General features: G+C 31.5%; 1 protein-coding gene across 4 annotated transcripts in view; it reads left to right on the forward strand.

Moving 5' to 3' along the window:
- The window catches only part of cut (homeobox protein, cut), a 163,116-nt gene that overhangs the window by 24,608 nt on the left and 119,335 nt on the right, over positions 1-19,173 (forward strand). The gene's annotated exons all lie outside the window — the stretch shown is intronic.

Here is a 19,173-nt window from a genome sequence, read left to right on the forward strand (position 1 = left end):
AAAAGGAAACTCGTTATCGACGATCGAGATACCCAAGTCCCTTCCCCCCTGGGTCCCCGTTGGTCCCCTTCCTAACCGGGTCTCTATCGTTTCACGCATGTAAATTCATCCGGACGTGACGTGGCGCGAGTCTCGCGGCCGAATCAAAGCTTAAGGCCATCTGTACCAATCGGTGTCCATTAAAGTAGACACATGGCCAATCCTCGAATAAATTTTTGTCCATAATCATTATTTTCCATATTTATCATTAGTCATTAGTACATTTTGTAAATCTGTCATTATTTGCAAATTAAAATCAAAAAGTTAATATATATATATATATATATTTTAATTCATTTCATTGTTTAATCAATGCTTGTTACAATTTGACATTTTAATTTAATGCAATGTTATTTAAATTTAGAATTATTGAAATATATATATATATATATTGTTTTTTATTGTATTATATAATATTATATATATTGTATTTAAATATTATATTGAAAAATAATTATTAAAAATTTATTAAACTGGGTGATTTCTTTAAATTTTGATTAGAATTTGTGTGTGTATTAATTCATTTGAAAGTAGATATATATATATATATAGACAGGAGTATAATGTATAGTTAAGAAGGTGTTATGGTTGAACGCGGAAGATGATTTAAAGTTGGTAAAGAATAAGTTTAAAGTCCGTATCTAGTAGTAGTCTACTCGTTTAGTCCGGAGGTCCCTTTTTTTTCTAAATTGTATCTATTGGCTCGTAGCGATTGAAAGTAATTGAATGAAGCGGCCGGTTATTTACGAACGTTTAAGCCGAGCCAACTATCTGTCCATTCATTCGGTCTTGTCCCTTCATTCATTCATCATTCACTCTCGCCCGGTGTACGGGTGCTGCATGTATAGCAGTAGTAAAGGCCCATTCAATTGATCGGTGATTGTCTAAATTATAAGATTGCTATACAATGGCTCTCATCTCGACCTATTGGGGTCCCGTTCGACCCGTTGCGTCACCACTTTAGGACCGGATCGTAAGCGCGAACGTATTAAATGCCTTTACCTAGGAAAAATCGGACAACATACGACTACTCGTACCCCTTTTTCTTAACAACCAAACATCTTTCATTCATTTTCTATGTGTTTCTTTTTTCCTTTTTTTATTTTGTCATTTGGTTTTGTTTTTTTTTTTTTTTCTTTAGCTTAGAATTATGTAGAAAAATATATATGTGTTATTAGATCGAATGGAATCGTTGGGATGGTGTTGGAACAAACGAGAATTTAAATTTCTAACTCGTGGATGTTAGATACCCACTGCTCGTCACATAGTCGTTGTCTATTTAAGTAGAGAATTCGATTGTAATATAAATTACTGTAACTCGATGATACGTGAGAAAATTTGTCTATATCTACTCGATTTACATTTATATTTAGTTTACTTGTTTTAACATTTGATTCTAAATTATTTGTAATTATATTTAATAATTCAACTTTGATATTTCAAATCATTTGTTAATCATTTAATGTATAGGATACAATAGTAAAAAGTAATAAAATAGGATTTTGTTATTTGTCTGAGTCACAATGCGTAGGCATGCTAATCCTAGAAAATAGGCTTAATTACGGACGTTACGGAAATAGGATAATAGTGTGACACACGCGCGTGTATATGGCCGTATCGTGTCCAGTTAACTAGACCGGGGTTCCCGCGAAATCGGTTTATCGTTTCTGAGGAAAAGTTCCTTCGAATTCTAACCGAATACGTCAGTTAGCTTACACCAACGAACCGAGTGGGACACTGAACTTCTCCATGTGCTTTGGTCACTTACGTATTATACTGTGGAGAAGTGCAACCCGTTGTCAGGGGCCAACTTGCAACCATTAATTAGCATTCTCTACTCACTTTCTCTCTCTCTCTCTCTCTCTCTTTGTCTGTCTGTATAGTTGTCTGTCCCATTGACTCGAAAATGTATTATCTTCTAAGTTGAATGATTTCATTGAAATTAACTTAATGTATGAAATAAATAAATGAAACAATGTTTAATTGCTGTTGCTGTCGTTGAATATTTTATTTGAAAATAGATTTATGGATAAAGATTACGTGGAAGAGTAATAATCTTATCAGAAATGTTAAAAAAAAAATAACGAAATAGAAGACAAGCATGCGGTAGTAATTTCGTGAAGAAACAGAATGTAATTACGGTAAACGTTCGAGTATATACGCGTATCGAATAGTAAACGATTAGGAATAGCGTCAGATTGAAACATAAAAGGTGGTGATATAAAATGTATGTATAATAAAATAAAAAATAACTTTGGATAATAAAATTCAACTAATTCTTCAGAGATTTAAATCACTTGAACGAACGTGTAACGATTAGTGTAGTTATACTTGTACTTAACCTATATTTCAAAACTTATAACCAATTACAACCTACTAATAATTTTAAACATAACCTATATTTAATAAAATTTACCAAAAAAAAAGGGCAAAACGATGCTCAAAATATCGGCAGATAAAAAAATTCTTTGAAATAAATTCAAAAATGAAACACAAAGATACAAATTTTACAGCAACTTTGTGCTTAAAATGATCATAAAGCAAAGCACAGTAATAATAACAATAACCATCATTGGTCTGATTATTTCTGTATCTTTCTGTTCATTCAAAAGAATAGAAGAAGAATACGAGAGATCATTGGCATAGTTCGTACCGTAACTCGCTTAAAATCATCTAAGTTATCTGTGCATCTAGCGTGAGTACATTCTAAGTACGCATAAATACAGGACTGAATGCAGCAGCTCACCTCGAGGCTTGTATTTTAAATGTGAACACGAGAGGATGATCTTCTCCACCACCACCTCCATCACCTCCCATTCCTTTTATGTTAGTAGTCGCACGCGTACTCGCTCAACTTACTCTCGTAATTTACACTTGCGTGTTAGTAGTTGATGATACATAAGAAATAAATAAAAGATCTCTAACACATAGAAACGACAAATACGCAGGAAGAAGAAGAAGAAGAAGAAGAAGAAGTATCTTGTTGTAATACCTACGCATAAGTTCGACATGAAACGCCAACCGTACTTTACTTGAAGTATACAAACACTCACACATATATGTATATGTATATGTATATAGGAAGATAGGTTAGAGACGAACGAGCATGTATCAAGCGGATACGCACGCGTGTGTTCGGAACGGTGAGTAGCTCTCGTTCCGACCCCCTGCTTTTCCCCCTTTCTTATACACGGTGTTATCGAACTTTCCTATCGAACCTAACAGACGTCTATACTATCTAACCATCATTCAACTCTTTTATTTAACTTTTTACATATTCTAATCAAATTTAAATACATACATATATAATTATTTAATTTAATTTAATTCATTTTTATTTGGTGTGTATCATTTAAAACAATTTAGGGATTTATTATATGTGTATGTCGTTATCTTTAAATATTAAATCCAGTCTTTAGTTATTTTCACAAGTTTTGATTTTTTCTCATCGACTTATTTAACAAAATAACAACCTCGACTGAGTAACTTTATTATTCGAAGAACGTCAGGCCAAGCATAAAGTTCTTCATCTTTAACTGTCGGCCATTTGCAGCATTTTGATGCTTTCTTCATACACCGTACTTAAGCCCCATCATTAGATAATGAAAGAATTTTACCAGGATAGACTTCGTTATTCCATGTTATAAAGACATGGTCACCAACTTTATATCCATAGGTATTTTTTTCAAAAGGAATAATCTTCGATATCTTCACATTACTTTCTACTTTAACTTATTTTCTTTTACGTCGTGTTGATATTGCAGGTGTGTCCTTATCCGATACTTCAATTGTCCATTCTAGAGTATGTTCTCAAGGGCAATGTTGCCAACTACAAAAAAAAATTAAAGTAGGATTTGGTAGGCCTTGGAGTATTGCTCCAATCACACTGTTACAAAACGGTGAGGGAATGATACTTTTTTTTAAGGACAAATTTTGAACTATATTTAAAAATATTTCCATTCGCATTTATGAAACTATGAACTCATATAGGTGTAGTCAATACTATCCTATAGAAGTAAAAAAATATGATAATAAACAATTTGTTAGGAATTTTACATTTTAAGTTAATGATTATCTTCAAATTTAGCGCTTGGGACTTAGTGAGGGAATGATTTTCAGGGTACTTTCTTGGACATATCTTTGGTGTTTATCATATAAAAAATAAATTTGTTTCATACATTCGTAGATCTAGTACAGTCGTATTATTAAAAAAAAAAAAACAACTTTTCATAATTGACGATCCTGATTTATAAAAATGATCAAGGACATCAATTTCGATTGTTGTTTTTTTGAGAATCAACCATATATATTCTGTAATAAATTTAATTAATACGAATGGTTAAGTTGAAACGTTTGATTTAATATTTATTAAAAAGGTTTTTATATATGAGTTATATATTTGATTTTTATTATTGTCGTTGTAGATTGAGAACCACGGAAGTTTGGTGCAGAAGCACCGATGATCAGACTTACGATAATATTTATTAACCCTAATTAGGACACCTACGCGTAATCCGCTAGCTAATATAACGAACTTTGTTTTAAAAGCGTATCGACTTTCGGTCGGGAACGTTGTAAATTTATGGGGAAAGTATTATTAAATGTCAAGTGTGTGTTTCTATGACGTAACAGATGATACATTTTCATGTACATATATTTTTCTTCTTTTTGCAGAATTAATTATCATTATTATTATTATTATTATTATTATTATTATTAATAATAATATATACGTATGATTTATGAAGTATTATATTATAACAGACGTGACAGACGATTTAGAAGATCCAAGGTGCACGTGCTTTAATTGGAAGCTTTCGTGAGTCATGTAGCAAGCGTGAGTAACTCGGTATGGTTTCTAAGATTTGCTGACAAACAGTGGTAGTTTTCTGCAGAGGCGTAAGAACTATACGCCTACGTGTATGGGGAACCAGGGTTATTTTAAATAAAACAAATCAAGTTTAAAGAAAATAATATTGTATTGTTTGAGTACTTAGTTTGAAACTGATTCTAAATAGTGCAACTGAATACGATTATAATTTAATATAAAAAAATTAATTATTTTAAGGTTTAACATCAACATTCAATTACACCTGATGGGGTGGGTGGGGTGATAGGATATAATATAAAATTTGTCATTGAGAAAGATTTGATTGAGAAGAAAATAATATTGTATTGTTCGAGTACTTAGTTTGAAACTGATTCTAAATAGTGTAACTAAATACAACTATAATTTAATATAAAAAAATTAATTATTTTAAGGTTTAACATCAACATTCAATTACACCTGATGGGGTGGGTGGGGTGATAGGATATAATATAAAATTTGTCATTGAAAGTTTATTCAATTCATTCGTAATTAATTTTTATTAAAATAATAAATCATACCTTTATATATGATAATATTATTTAATATAATATATTAAATAAATTAACAAATATTTTAAAATTATCATTAAAATAATTGGAATTATAATATTATATAATAAAAATGGTAGAGAATCAATTATTATAACGATGGTTTTGATTATAGTACATTTCACGTTAATTACAAACACACATTTATAATTTTTTTTTAAATTCCATTTAAATTTCATTCAATTATTTAACTTAATTCTTTTCGATTATTAAATATTACAAATCCTAATGAGAATAATTTTATTTCTTCTTTTTCTTTTTTCTTGTTTTTTATTTATTATTTTTTTTTTTTTGGTTTGTTTGTTATTTAGCAGTCCAAAATTTTCGCACGGTTTTCTATGTAAAAAAGGTGTATAAGTTGTGCTGTGTGGATACGTGCGACGATGAAACGAGTTTTGCATCATCGCCTTCTTTTACGAAATAATTTCAATTAAAGCACTTTCTAATCGTAAGTCCTCGCAATTAGAGTGGACGAAATTGCAGGAGTAACGTCGAACGTCGACGTTCAGATTCGTTCGTATGCGCCAACGAGATGTTAGCAATTGCTATCAAAACCTTTATTCATATACACATGTACACTCACACAACATATTTATATATATATATATATACGAATTATTAAACATCGTCGCATTAAAATCCGATTTATTCTCGCTCTTCCGTCATTCCTGAATTTATTTAAACGGTGTCCGTTAAGTGTACCCCCCACCATCACGACTCGTTGATAACTTTCGAGGAGAAATTTCATCAACGCGTTCAAATCTCCAAATACATATATATATATATACACATATACACATAATTATAATACATAAAATGTATAAAAATATATAATTGTTATAATATATAAATAATAGAATATATCAATTTCTTAATAATCAAACCTAACCTAAACTATTTCATATAAATTACATATTTGTCATAGAAAAAACTACACTCTCTTTACAGATAAAAAAAAGAACATTGTTAAAATCAATGAAAATATTTAAATTTGTTGTATATTATATTAATATTAATAAAAATTTAATTAAAATTGCAATTGTAAGATTTTGAGAATACAAAATGGTTAGAAATCAAAAGGTTAGAATACAATAAGATTAGTTTGGTTATAAATCACAAAATTATGTTACAATAAATAGGATGATTTGATGAGGAGGGTATACAAGTGAGAGGTTTATGTTAGAAAAAAGAAAAAAAAAAGATAAAAATAGATAGAAATGGGGAAAGATGGATGATAGAAGGAAAGCACAAAGCGTGGCCGCGCGAAAATAGCGGTAACTCGGGGTATAATGTGATGCAGCAGTAGCATCAGCACACACAAGCGAATATACTATTACTGTAATTTCTACTGTAGGCAAGAAGTCAGTAAGCTTTTAGTATATGCGTGACACGTATACTACGTCGGACTCCTGTCGCTCATAATAAAAGCTTAAAACAATGCTCTAAACAGACACTAAATGATAGCAAAAGTGGATACATCTGGACCCACTCTCTTTCTCTTTCTCTCTCTTTCTTAATATTTCTACAAATTTCTAAACACTTATTGTTCATACTCATTTATTTGTTAGAACAATGAAATTATTTACTTCTAGTTTTACACTAATATTAAACACATTTCAAATCATTAGTTAAATCATTTGATAATGTTTCAAACCTGACTACATTTTTAATTGTTCGTTTTTGACCAATCGTTAAACTCTCCTAAACAAAATTTTGTTCAAACAAAAACACACACACACACACACACACATTACATTCAGACGTAATATTTTTGTTTTCAATTTATTTTCAACATTGTTAGAAAAATGTTTAAATAAGTTACATTCATAATCGTTATCAGGGTCGTCTTAATGTGTTTCGGTAACGTAGAAGGATCGTATCCGGTATTTGAAGGCTAAATCTCGTTTTCTTATCTGAACGTAACATCCGATCGTGAATCACTTTCAAAGTTATTCGAGCACATACGTGCAAATATAAATTCGATTAATCAAGATAAAAACTAAGATTTATAGAAATTAAATAATAATAATAATAATAATAATAATAATAATCATCATCATCATCATCATTATCATTACAAATGACATTTAATTGAATTTTTTCTTTGTATTATTTCATTTTCATTTAGATTTTTTCTTAATGTTTCAAAAAAAGAAATCTTTCAATCGTTATAAAAGTTAAAAAGAGAAAGAAAGAAAGAAGATATGGGGGCCAATGATCCGTTGGAAAGGAAACGTATCGCTCGAAATAGAGTTACGGATGGGAGACAAATAACACGTGCAGCCAGCCCATTCGTTTCGATCACTCCGAGAGATCATTCCAGATACGCACAATGTTTTTTCGATTTTTTTCTTTCTTTCAAAATTGCAACGATACATTTTTGATTCCAAAAAGTTCGAATTTTGTTTCTTATTCTTATTGTTTTATTGTGTTACTCAACTTAACACGTTGAGAAGCCACGTCAGACATCGATGACTGACACTAGACATTACGTTTAGGCCACGTCCGTCACAGGTGACTGACACTTTCAACTATTTTTTCAATACAAAGTGGCCTGTGGCCTGGCAGCAATTCCATAAAAATTCGCGTGGCGCTCAACATGTTCATAAGTGACTTACTTAACAAGGAAGTGAATACTTAACATCAATTTATACTTTGCATTAAACTTCGATTTTCTTTTACAAAAAAAAAGAAGGATTAAGATACAAAACGAGGATAATAATCGGCCCAGGAAGCAAAAGAAAAAGGGTTGGGTTTAAATCGATTGTGTTTGCTCGCCACTCTAATCGAGAATACCTTTTTAGAAACTTCAAATATTAGCCGAAATCGTTATTGGACTCTCGATATTCGAGTTTCATGATTAAAAAAAAAAAAAAAAAGAAACCACTTCATCCTGATACTCAATCTATTTTTCTTCGTTGATGGGGTTAAATGGTAATGGGGTATGAAAAACGTGGGATAGGTTGATGCAGAATGAGTAGGGTTTGCCCTTTACCTTTTTGCTTCAACACCTTTTTGTAACTCTTACAATTTTTATGGACGAGTTTTAAATTTATAATTTTTTATATTTTATTTTATATTTTATTTTGTCAGTTGACGATGAAGTTGAACGATGCTGAGCGTCTGTCAGCTGTGACTAATGCGATTTAACGTTGAATGTCAAGCACCGGTGACTGACACGGCCTCAAGATGAACTTAAGTTTTTTTTTACTGAGAACTGACGTGGCACTCAAGGTGTTAACGCGATCAGAAGAATCAATGGACCAATCATCGAACGCCAATACTCCCCTTCCCCTGGGGGAGGATCCCCCTATTTTTGTCCTCCCTTTCTTTCCTTTCTTTCTTTTTTCTTTTTTTTCTTCCCGCCGTTTCTACGACCGGATAGAATCAGGGTGGAAAAGGGAGAGGCAGGGTTCACCTAGAGAAGAAGGGTGTCCCTTTCTAGAACACGCCTAATTTTTTTTTTCTACGATACCCGATATGCAGATCGGAAAGCGAAAAGTGTCTATGCAAATGCTGACGGTGAACACACACACATACTAACACATATAAACGTATTATAATAAAAAAAAAGAAAAGAAAGAAAGAGAAACGAGAATAGGACCCCCAAAAACTGGTTCTTCGTTTCATTTTTATTTATAAATGTATGCATATATATATATATATATATATATATATATATATATATATATATATGTATCTATATGTGTGTGTGTGTGATATAAGTTTGTATTCGTGTTACTACGTTCGTTGAAATTTCGTGTGTGTGTGTAGCTTATAATAAATCGTTTCTTTTGCTTCTTCGTGTTAACCGTGTGTTTTATGGATCGTGTCCTTTGTGCTTTTTTCCTACCAAAGGGTGTATACTACTGTAAGAAAGAGAAAGAGAAAGAGAGATAGAGAGAGAGAGACAAAATGTACGAATATTTAATGTTCTCTCTGGCACAGCTTCGAAATACGACGTTGACGTTTCAACGGTCGCGGAACCCAAATGCGTGTGAAAACTACCATTCGAACGATACTTCTTATAAAAAAAAACTTGCTCAACTACATTTCAATCTTTTTCTTTTCTTTCGTTCTTTCTTTCGAATTTTTATTTAGTCAATTATTTGAAATCTTTTTATTGGTTATCTTAAATTATCCGTGATTTTTATTAGGACAAGTTAGACTTCAAATTATATTACGGTCATTTTGTTTTATATAAAGTTTCAGTTGAAATATTTATAATAGGTATTCGATGTCTATTGGGGATATTATTAATTAAAATTATTTTTTTATCATTATAAGGATTTGATAGGTATTTCTTGTTAATTTATTTGTAATTTTGTAAAAATATAATTGATTGGCATTTGAAAAACCTTTTGGTCGTTTTCTAAGTTATTTGCTAAATGAGGATGACAAAATTAGAACTCAAATTGATTAAGTACTTTTAAAATCGTAAGATTGATACCATTTCAAAATGATACCACTTTATATAATAAAAATATAATACAGAAAAAAAAATTCATCGTCTCTCAAAGTGGCTCACACTTATCAGTCAACTCATCTGTTTCTTTTTTGTATTTTTTATTTATTTTTTTATTTTTTTGAACAAAAAGGATCACGAAGGTGCGATAAAGAAAGAATGGAAGAAAGAAATAAAGAAAGAGAAAAGAAAAGAAAAGAAGTGCACGGAACGCTTAGCTGGTCCTCGGAGAAGCTAAGCTACTCGTAACTTCGTCCAGGAAGACCCAAAGGTCTGACTCGTTGTAAATCCAATTAGCACCCGTGGCTTTGAAGTGGCTTTTCCCACTTGTACTTCCAGTTCCTCATTCGTTTCGAACGTTCAGACACCGTCGTCCCTAGTGTCAAGGACTCGCCGGAAGTATTTCTTTCTTTTCCCTTTTATATCCCTTAACACTAGATTGCCCGAGATTTCTTGTATAGCTATATTGCCCAAAAACAGTCAAAATGACTCGCATTGTGAAAAAATAACTAATGTGTAAACAAATTTGTTTAAAATTAATTTTTAATATTTCTTATATTATTTACAGTTATACAACAAGTTATTAGTAAATATTAACAATAAAAACCAAATTCTAAGAAATTGTGTCATTATATACATAATTGTTTTTCTAATTGAAAATAAAAAACAGTCAAAATGACTGCCTTGGGCAATCTAGTGTTAAATAAAACAAAAAGAATCTGTCAAAAAATGTCTCACCAAATTTTCATCAATTTCTTATTTCATTTTCTATGCTTGTATGATTGTTATTTTTTTGAGAGAGAGTTTTGTTTGTTTTTTTTTTTTTTTTTAGATTAATACAATTTACTTGTTCTACTAATTCTTAGAATATTTATTACTGTATTAACAATTAAATTATTTTGTTAAAAATAAGAATAGATTGAACGAACTAGACAACAACAAAAATAATGATAATAAAATAAGATTACTTTAATAAATAAAATGAAGTTGGGATCGTTGCGCGCGCACGTGTTACTGTAAAAGAGACGCGCGCAAATACACGCGTATATCAAAGAACAACACAACATCGAGGGGAGGACGTGGCTCGTTCTTCGTCAGTGATCCTCGGCCGTGTGTTAACGAGCAATATGCGTCCGGTTCAACGTTTATATAGATCATCGTCAGTATAAGCAGTCATCATCCTCACTAACACCCCTTTACACCAACCCACTTCACCCTAGCTCACCCTCATCCTCAACTTGATTAAAAAGTTCATCGTCTTTTTATTAACAAGACACTGTACACTTTTTTAAATCATTCATTTTCAATTTGAAATGTATCATCTTAAATAATCATTAACAAATTTACAAGGTTATTAGAATATAAAAAAAAAAAATACAGAAGAAGATTTTTATATATTTTAAGTATTTTAACATCTGCTATATGTTTTTCTTTGACTTGAAAAAATCGTTTTGCATACGACGTTGGAGGTTCAAGGGGAACTAGAAAGAGGGAGGGTTAGAACGGTTGAAGGGGAGGGGGGAAGACGGAACGAGGCCCCAGTTGTTCGTTGCATTCTGACACGTGATTGTACCACGAAGATCAGAAAGGATCTATGCCTCACTGCATCTCCGCCATTACCTAAGCGCGATCGCATATCTTTGGTTACCGATTCGCGAAAAACCTTCAATGTATTATACTTTTATTTTGATTTTATTTGAAATTTTAGAGAGAAAAAAACAATTGAAATTATTCAGAATTATTTTTAATATAATTTCACATTCATTGCATGTGAAAATGACTTTTTTGGGGTATATTAATTCGATCGAAATTGAAACAATTCATCGACCATTTTAAATTACAATTATTAAATTACAAAGAATAATTTTCGTATCGATTTATGATTATTTATTAATTTAAATGAGATCCTTTGTGTTAATTAAAAAATGAAGAAAGGTTTTTTTTTCTTTTTTTATAGGTTAGGTTACCCCGTCGATAATTTACGGATAACACATGATAATTACGCTAATGCGACACACACTCAACGTGAATCAATGCGATACATTTCCTGAACGACGGAATTCCGTTTTCCGTTTGTCCCGAGCAAATATAGCCTCCCGTTGGTTGGTTTGATGGTGTTATCGATGGTGATGGTGCTACTATATGAGATGGTATTAGTGATGTCGTTGATAAAAGAGGAAAAAATACCAATGGTATTAGTAGTAGTGGTATTTGCAATAGTATTTGCTGTGATGGTACTCGTTCGATTTTCTATCCACTTGTCTCCTGTGCAAGAGGGTTCAACGAGATAGAAAGAGAGGGTTTGGGGTGAAAAAAGGGGTGAACAGGGATGAAGGTTTTACCACGTGGTTGATCGTGCATGTTGCGTAGCTTAAGGATAGTTTCCATGTAGTTGCAAGTGAATGTTTGCACGTACAACCACCTGTACGTTTTCTTCTTCTTTCTTCTTCTTGTTTAACGTAAAAACGTGAACTCGCACGTGTTACCTAGGTCGGTCAAAGGGGGTGGTAACACACACATATATACACATATACACCCTACGGATCGTATTTTACCCCGCAGGGCCCGGCTACTTACGCTAAATGTAAACACGTTCTTCGTAAACATCACTTTTACCTACGTCACCCTCTTTTAACTCTTCTACTCGTATGTAAGTAACTGTATATATAATTGTATAGGTGTGTACATATGCGTGTGTGTACTCTCTTATCGTTCAGAAGTATTACACATTTGTATGAGTTAATATATATATATATATATACTTTGTTCAGTAGTATTACACATTTATATACATATGTATCTGCACGTTAAACACATACTTACACATACTCGTGCATTTTCGACGTGCTTCTAAACAAGAAACGTGGATTAATTCATACCAATATCCTACGTTTTCTCTTGAGAAATCAAACTTCGTATTATTTCTTTCTTTCATTCTTTATCGTATGAATATTTTTTGTTATATTACGAATATACGATAATTAGAAAGATAAGTATAATACGTATTAAAATCTATTGGGAATGTAAAATTGTGGTTGAACTTTTTCGATCGAATGAAAAATACCTCCCCTCACCAAAAAAAAAAAAAAAAATTTGTTATATTTTTTTCTTTGTTCCTTTTATTCTTATTTCTTTTTCTCTTGATGATCATCAAGTCGACCAATTGAGCGTAGAATATTCGCATACGCGGACATATTAATACTTCAACGGCGAACAGGAAACGCGTAATTTTACGTTCTTACCACCGGTGTCATCTGTTCACGGCAACGTTTTACGTAATTCATTACGCTCCCGGTATTGAAGATTGTGTGTGTGAGTTTTAAAAGAGAAAAGTGTCAGAAGAAACTTCTCTTTGACGGTTAAGTACTTAACTTCTTATATATATATCAAGAGAGTATAGGTATATAATATATTCTTAAAATTCTTATAATATGTATTTAATTTATTTATTTATTCTTATAATTAGTATTATTTATATATTTTTATTTTTATACACACACGCGTGTGTATGAATTTTTCTTTGATTATACATATATAACAAGTTTAAATACGTGTATATATCTAAGTGTGCATTTAAGAGAGGAACGTGCATACAAATCAATTGATATTCAAATAACTTTTCAACGAGTTTCTCGTTATAGCAATACATTCCACATATCATACGCAGGATTTCTCTCTCTCTCTCTCTCTCTCTTTTTCATATTCACTATACGCACTCCAATTACCCTTAAACAACAGGTTACTGTGGGGCTGCATCGTTACGGAATATCTATCGACTGATGCATACACATTTCAATAACTTAAATCGACTACACTTCGCTAAACATCGACAGATGATTATCTAAATTTTATCATACAAAAAGTCAACATCATCCCCATCATCCCTATCCTCCCCTTCATCCCCTTTTCTCTTCCATTGCAATCTATTTTTAATAATACTTTTATTTGTTATACTCATTTTTTCTGTTACTCGTTGAATAATTTCATTTGCAGTCATTCACTTCCAACGTGATTATCATTCATTTGCATACTTTTTTTTATTAGATAAGTGAATGAAATTTTTGTCAAATAATTTTTATACATTTTTTCATGTCTTATCGAATTTTCACTAATCATTATTTATGTCAATAATTTTTATATTTTTTTTTCTTCTTCATTTCCTGTGTAACTCATTAAATATATAATTTCACTTTAATCATTCATTAAATTAAATCACTCGTACGCGAAATTTTGTTCTAATTCTTTCTCTTTTTTATTTCCAAAAATTACTCATACAAATGTCATCCAAAAGTTATCCAAGTTATCTTTTAAGTGTTAATAATATTTTACGTGATAATCATTTAACTTACACCTACTTATATTTACTTACATATGTACGTGTATATTCCTTACTTTTTTTTTTTTACTGGGTAAGCAAATGTTCAAAGAGTGAAACAGAAAGAGAAAAAAAAAGAAAAGTAAGTAGAAGCACGTTTATCGATGCTCTCGTGGCAGGAGAACAAACGAGATTACTCTTGTATTAATCTACCCTCGAAGGGCCCGCCCTCTTGCACTTCGCCGGCGTCAACCGGATCGAGTTGCTTCTTTCCCTTTCTCTCACTCTTTCTTTCCTTCCTTCTTTCTTTCTTTCTTTCTTTCTTTCTTTCTTGTGTGCGCGCGCGCGCGTACACGTCTTCTGGAGAGATGAACACGCAAACCCTTTTTTTTTTTTTTTTTCGACGTCGAGTACTCCTATTCTTCGTACCTCGTCTCGACGACGAGAGAACTCGTGATACTTGTCAATGCATACTTTTAGCACAAACCAGACAGGAACTTACGAATACTTTCAACTGCAATGAAAATCAAAAGGTTTATTGCAAATATATATTTGAAGTTTCTTATTTTGTTTTGGTTTTACTTTTTGGATAACTCTTTTCATACATATATTAATCATATTATTCATATATTATTTTTAATAATAATTTATTTATAAAATCTTGCAATTACCAGTGCAAGTGAAACAACGGATCGAGTTTCTAATTATTTTGTAAAATTTAACAAAATTTTTACTATTACCCAAAACAAAGTTCAATAATTAATTAATACAAATGAATAAATGTATTCAAATTAATATTTTATTTATATTAAATAAAAAAAAAAAAAATGTTTCGTACCATCTTCAGTATGCAATTACTGCATAGCAAATGATTGAACATGATAAAAGAAAATATAATAATAAAAGAAAATCATTCTCATTCATTTCTATTCTTCTATATCTTTTGAAAAGAAACTTATTGGATATACTTGTGAGGGATGACGGCCGTGAGAGAAAGGTTAGAGAATAGTAAAGCTAGAAAATAGGAAGACCGATGAATGGTGAAGAAATAAGTGGATGGAAAGAGTATAAGAAAAAGAAGGATAGAAATAAGTGATCGTACAGTAGTATATGTAAATCTCAACACAACCATACTCTCAGTCTATAAAGAATATATCTAATTCGTATATAAGAGTATGTGTATATAAAAAGAACCTAAGATAGTATATGTGTAAACTGTATAAGAATATATCAAACTACTATGAAAGTATATGTTTAACAGTATAAGAGAGTATATTATGACAAATCGTGCTATGTATTATCTATTTCTTCGGTGATTTGCTTGTCCCATATAAAACTTATCCATCGTTAATTTAACACATACACACGCACACACATATAATATATTAACTTGGCAAACGTTTGAATGAGTAAGAGAAACATATAAAACTTATAAATGTATTGTATCACATATGTATCTTAATCTCTCTCTATCTTTTTCTAAAACCACATATACGTATACATATAAATATATATATATGTTAGTGTGCAGATGAAAAGAAGAGAAGTAAGGGTAGGAAAAAAGATAGAGAATGAGAGAGGTGGATATAATATTATATCGAGGGTAGGCGTGGTTTAAAAAAGGGGGCGGTACCAGCGATACTCGTTTACTCTTTCTCTCTCTTTCTCTCTCTCTCTCTTTTTCTCTCTAACTGGTCCCTCGTTTATACCGTGTGTCCGTTCCTTTCTCTCTCTCTCTCTCTCTCTCTCTCTCATACTCATTCTTACTACTACTACTACTACTTGTTCTTCTGCAATTCCCCTTCCTTTTCCAACACACCGTGTGGCATCGAACTCCAGGACCACGGATCGAGTCCTTTACTAACACACATACATTCACATACATTCCCTCCTTCGGAAAGAAACAGAGATGGAGTGAGGTTGAAGAAAACGAGTAGCAAGATCGGAAGCGTGTATTACGATGAAGATGATCGAGATATGGGTAAGGTGGGGGAAATTGGGTCGTGTTTCTTTGTCTTAGCTTAGATCTCGATTTCTTTTTTACTCTTTCAACCCTACCCCAAGTCTTTCCCTCAGTCATCCCCCTCCCACCACCACTCTTCTTTCTTTCTTTCTTCCTCCCACTTCTTCCTATATTTTACTCTCTTTGGTAAAGCGATCACGTCGTTTCTGCAAACGCATTTAACGATGTATATATATATATATGTGTGTAGTAAATACGCGAGCTTCTTTTACAATACTCGAAATTCTTACGTGCCAGTTTTAATATGTGTGCGAGATCACAGTCAGGATTGTATCGTAGATTGTGGGTGGGTTAGTGGGTGGTAGTTGGTGGGAGAAGAAGTGGGAGGTTGAAGTACTAGTTAAGGAGGGGGGGAGAGAAAGAGCTAGTGCAAGTTTCGACCAATCGTATTGCTTGGTTTTATCTCGATACGTTTATCTCTCGCGGTGCTCTAGCGCTTCGTGGCTTCTGTATATATGTGTAGATGATATAATTTTGGTGTATGTGTTTCCTACGTTTTACTCCCACTTTCTTTCTCTTTGTAAATGTGTTGGTTGGTGTATACGTGTTTGTATTGACTTTATACAAGTATTGACTGTATACTTATAATATACATGCATGCACACATGCACACATATGTCGTTCAGATTCCACTTACCTTTATACACGTTAATGTAGACGTGTTATGCGAGATCAGCCGATCGTGCATCGGTTTTTTTTTTTTTTCTATTCTTCTTGTATCACAGAACATTACACATTATGTTTGTGTGTGTAAATGTGTGTTTATGTATTCGTATGTGTGTATAGTATTTCTACTTGATATCTGACCGAATGTTCGGATAAGATTGAAACGACTACGACGGTTTTCGTAGAAATTTGCTATCGATTATTTTCTGATATCGCATCTCGTAAAACTTTATTCGAAGGATTATTGTTAAACGATCAATAAATTTACGATTATTGTTTAAACCTTTTTATACTTATGTGTTACTTTACTTTTATTTCTCTTTTTTTTTTAGAATCTTTATATAAATGATGTAATGTAAGAATTTGATTCATTATTGACATTTAGGATTTAAACTAAAATTAGATTTCACGAGAATGAGTTAAAGATAATGTTTAAATTAAATCAATGACCAATATGTGTGTCAAGGATAAAATACATTTTTTTGGTTATCGTTAAATTTCTTATATAAGGATGAAATTTGTATCTTTCAATTTTATTTAATAATATATCAAATAACTGTCAATAATTGAAGATATTTTAATTAATATATTTATTATTTAAACTATATTAATTAATTATTATATTTATATATATATATTTAAAATATATTAATTAATATATTAAATAATATTTATAAATTGAACTAAGTTTATAAATTAATTATTGACAATTGGAATGAAACTAAAACTTGCTTTTATATTTTAGAAACAAATCTGAAAAGATTAAAGGCTCAAAAGTGTATAGGAATAAATCGTTAATATACATACATACATAAATATACAAATATATATATAAGAAAAATATTTCAAGACCTACTTGGCCATTTCGTGTAAGATTTATGCTCGGTAGAAAGTAAAAGGACCTCCTCGTAGAATTGAGTGGAGGGAAGAAGAGGATCTAGTTTATATATTTATGTATATGCATATATATATATGTACGAACGTATGTTACTGTATTAGTATGTTTAGGTCCCTTTGTATAAGTCGATTTGAGAGTATACCGGCGGAAATATTACACATATCTTGTCATTAATAGCCGCCGACTTCCGTCCGGTTGACGATTCTAACCAACCCGATGGGGGTAACGCATCGAAACCATCAAAACATACAGAAGCCACACGGTTAATCTATCTATCTCTTTCTTTCTTACTTTTTTTTTTTTTTATTCACTTTTTCCTTTTTTTCTTTCTTTCTTTCTTTCTTTCTTTCTTTCTCTTTCCCCGTGGGATCGCAGCGGGGGCTCCATAAAAATATATTTTTAGCTTCCACGAGAATTCTTCCACACACTCATGGTACTTACGCACACACACACACACATACACATATACAGACTCATCTTTCCTTCATCCTACTATTTCTTCTGTCTCTTTCTTATTTTCGAAGAGAAGAGAAAGAAAGGAAGAGAAAGAAGCGCCGCATGAAAAAAAAGTCAGTCTTTCTCTCTCTTTCTCTGTTTCTCTCTCTTTCTCTCTCTCTTTCTCTAAGGGAAGAAAAAAGATACGGAGAGGAAATGGTTTAGACGTGTAACGACACAAGACTCATATCGACTAATTCAAACACCACGTGCACTCGATACACTTCATCCTCTTCTCTTTTCCCTTCTAACTTACCTTACTTTCTTTCTTTCATTCTAAAAATATCAATTTATTCATTTTATTGATATTTTTTTAAACAAGTATCGTTTAGTTACAATATTGATGTTAATAGTACATGTGAAAGTATATCAAGTGTCTCAAGTTCCGTTGTTCCTCTCATCTAACATTTTGAAAATTAATCGAAATATTTTCTAACCTATTTTGTGGATTTACAAAATAAAAAACATGTGCGTAAGTATGAAGCATCGAATTTTTCTGATTCCGTTGTTCCTTCTATTTTATTTTTTGTAAAATGATTGAAGTATTTGCTAATCTATCTCGTAGAATTAAAAAATTGAAAACATTTGTGAAAAATTGGAAGCATTGCATGTTTCCAATTCCGTTGTTCCTTCCATTATTTCGAGTATTTTCTAACCTAACCCGTAGAATACCAAAATGGAAACCACGTTTGAAAGCATGTAACATCAAATGTCAATTCCATTGTTTCTTCCATTTAATTTTTCATAAATTGATTGAAATATTTTCCAACTTATCACGTACAATTACAAAAATTAAAAACATCTGTGAAAAATATGAAGCATTGAATGTTTCCAATTCCGTTGTTCCTTTCATT

Source organism: Polistes dominula, unplaced genomic scaffold (assembly GCF_049000335.1).
Source record: "Polistes dominula isolate Pdom_NZ unplaced genomic scaffold, Pdom_raw_medaka contig_78, whole genome shotgun sequence".
Taxonomy (NCBI): domain Eukaryota; kingdom Metazoa; phylum Arthropoda; class Insecta; order Hymenoptera; family Vespidae; genus Polistes; species Polistes dominula.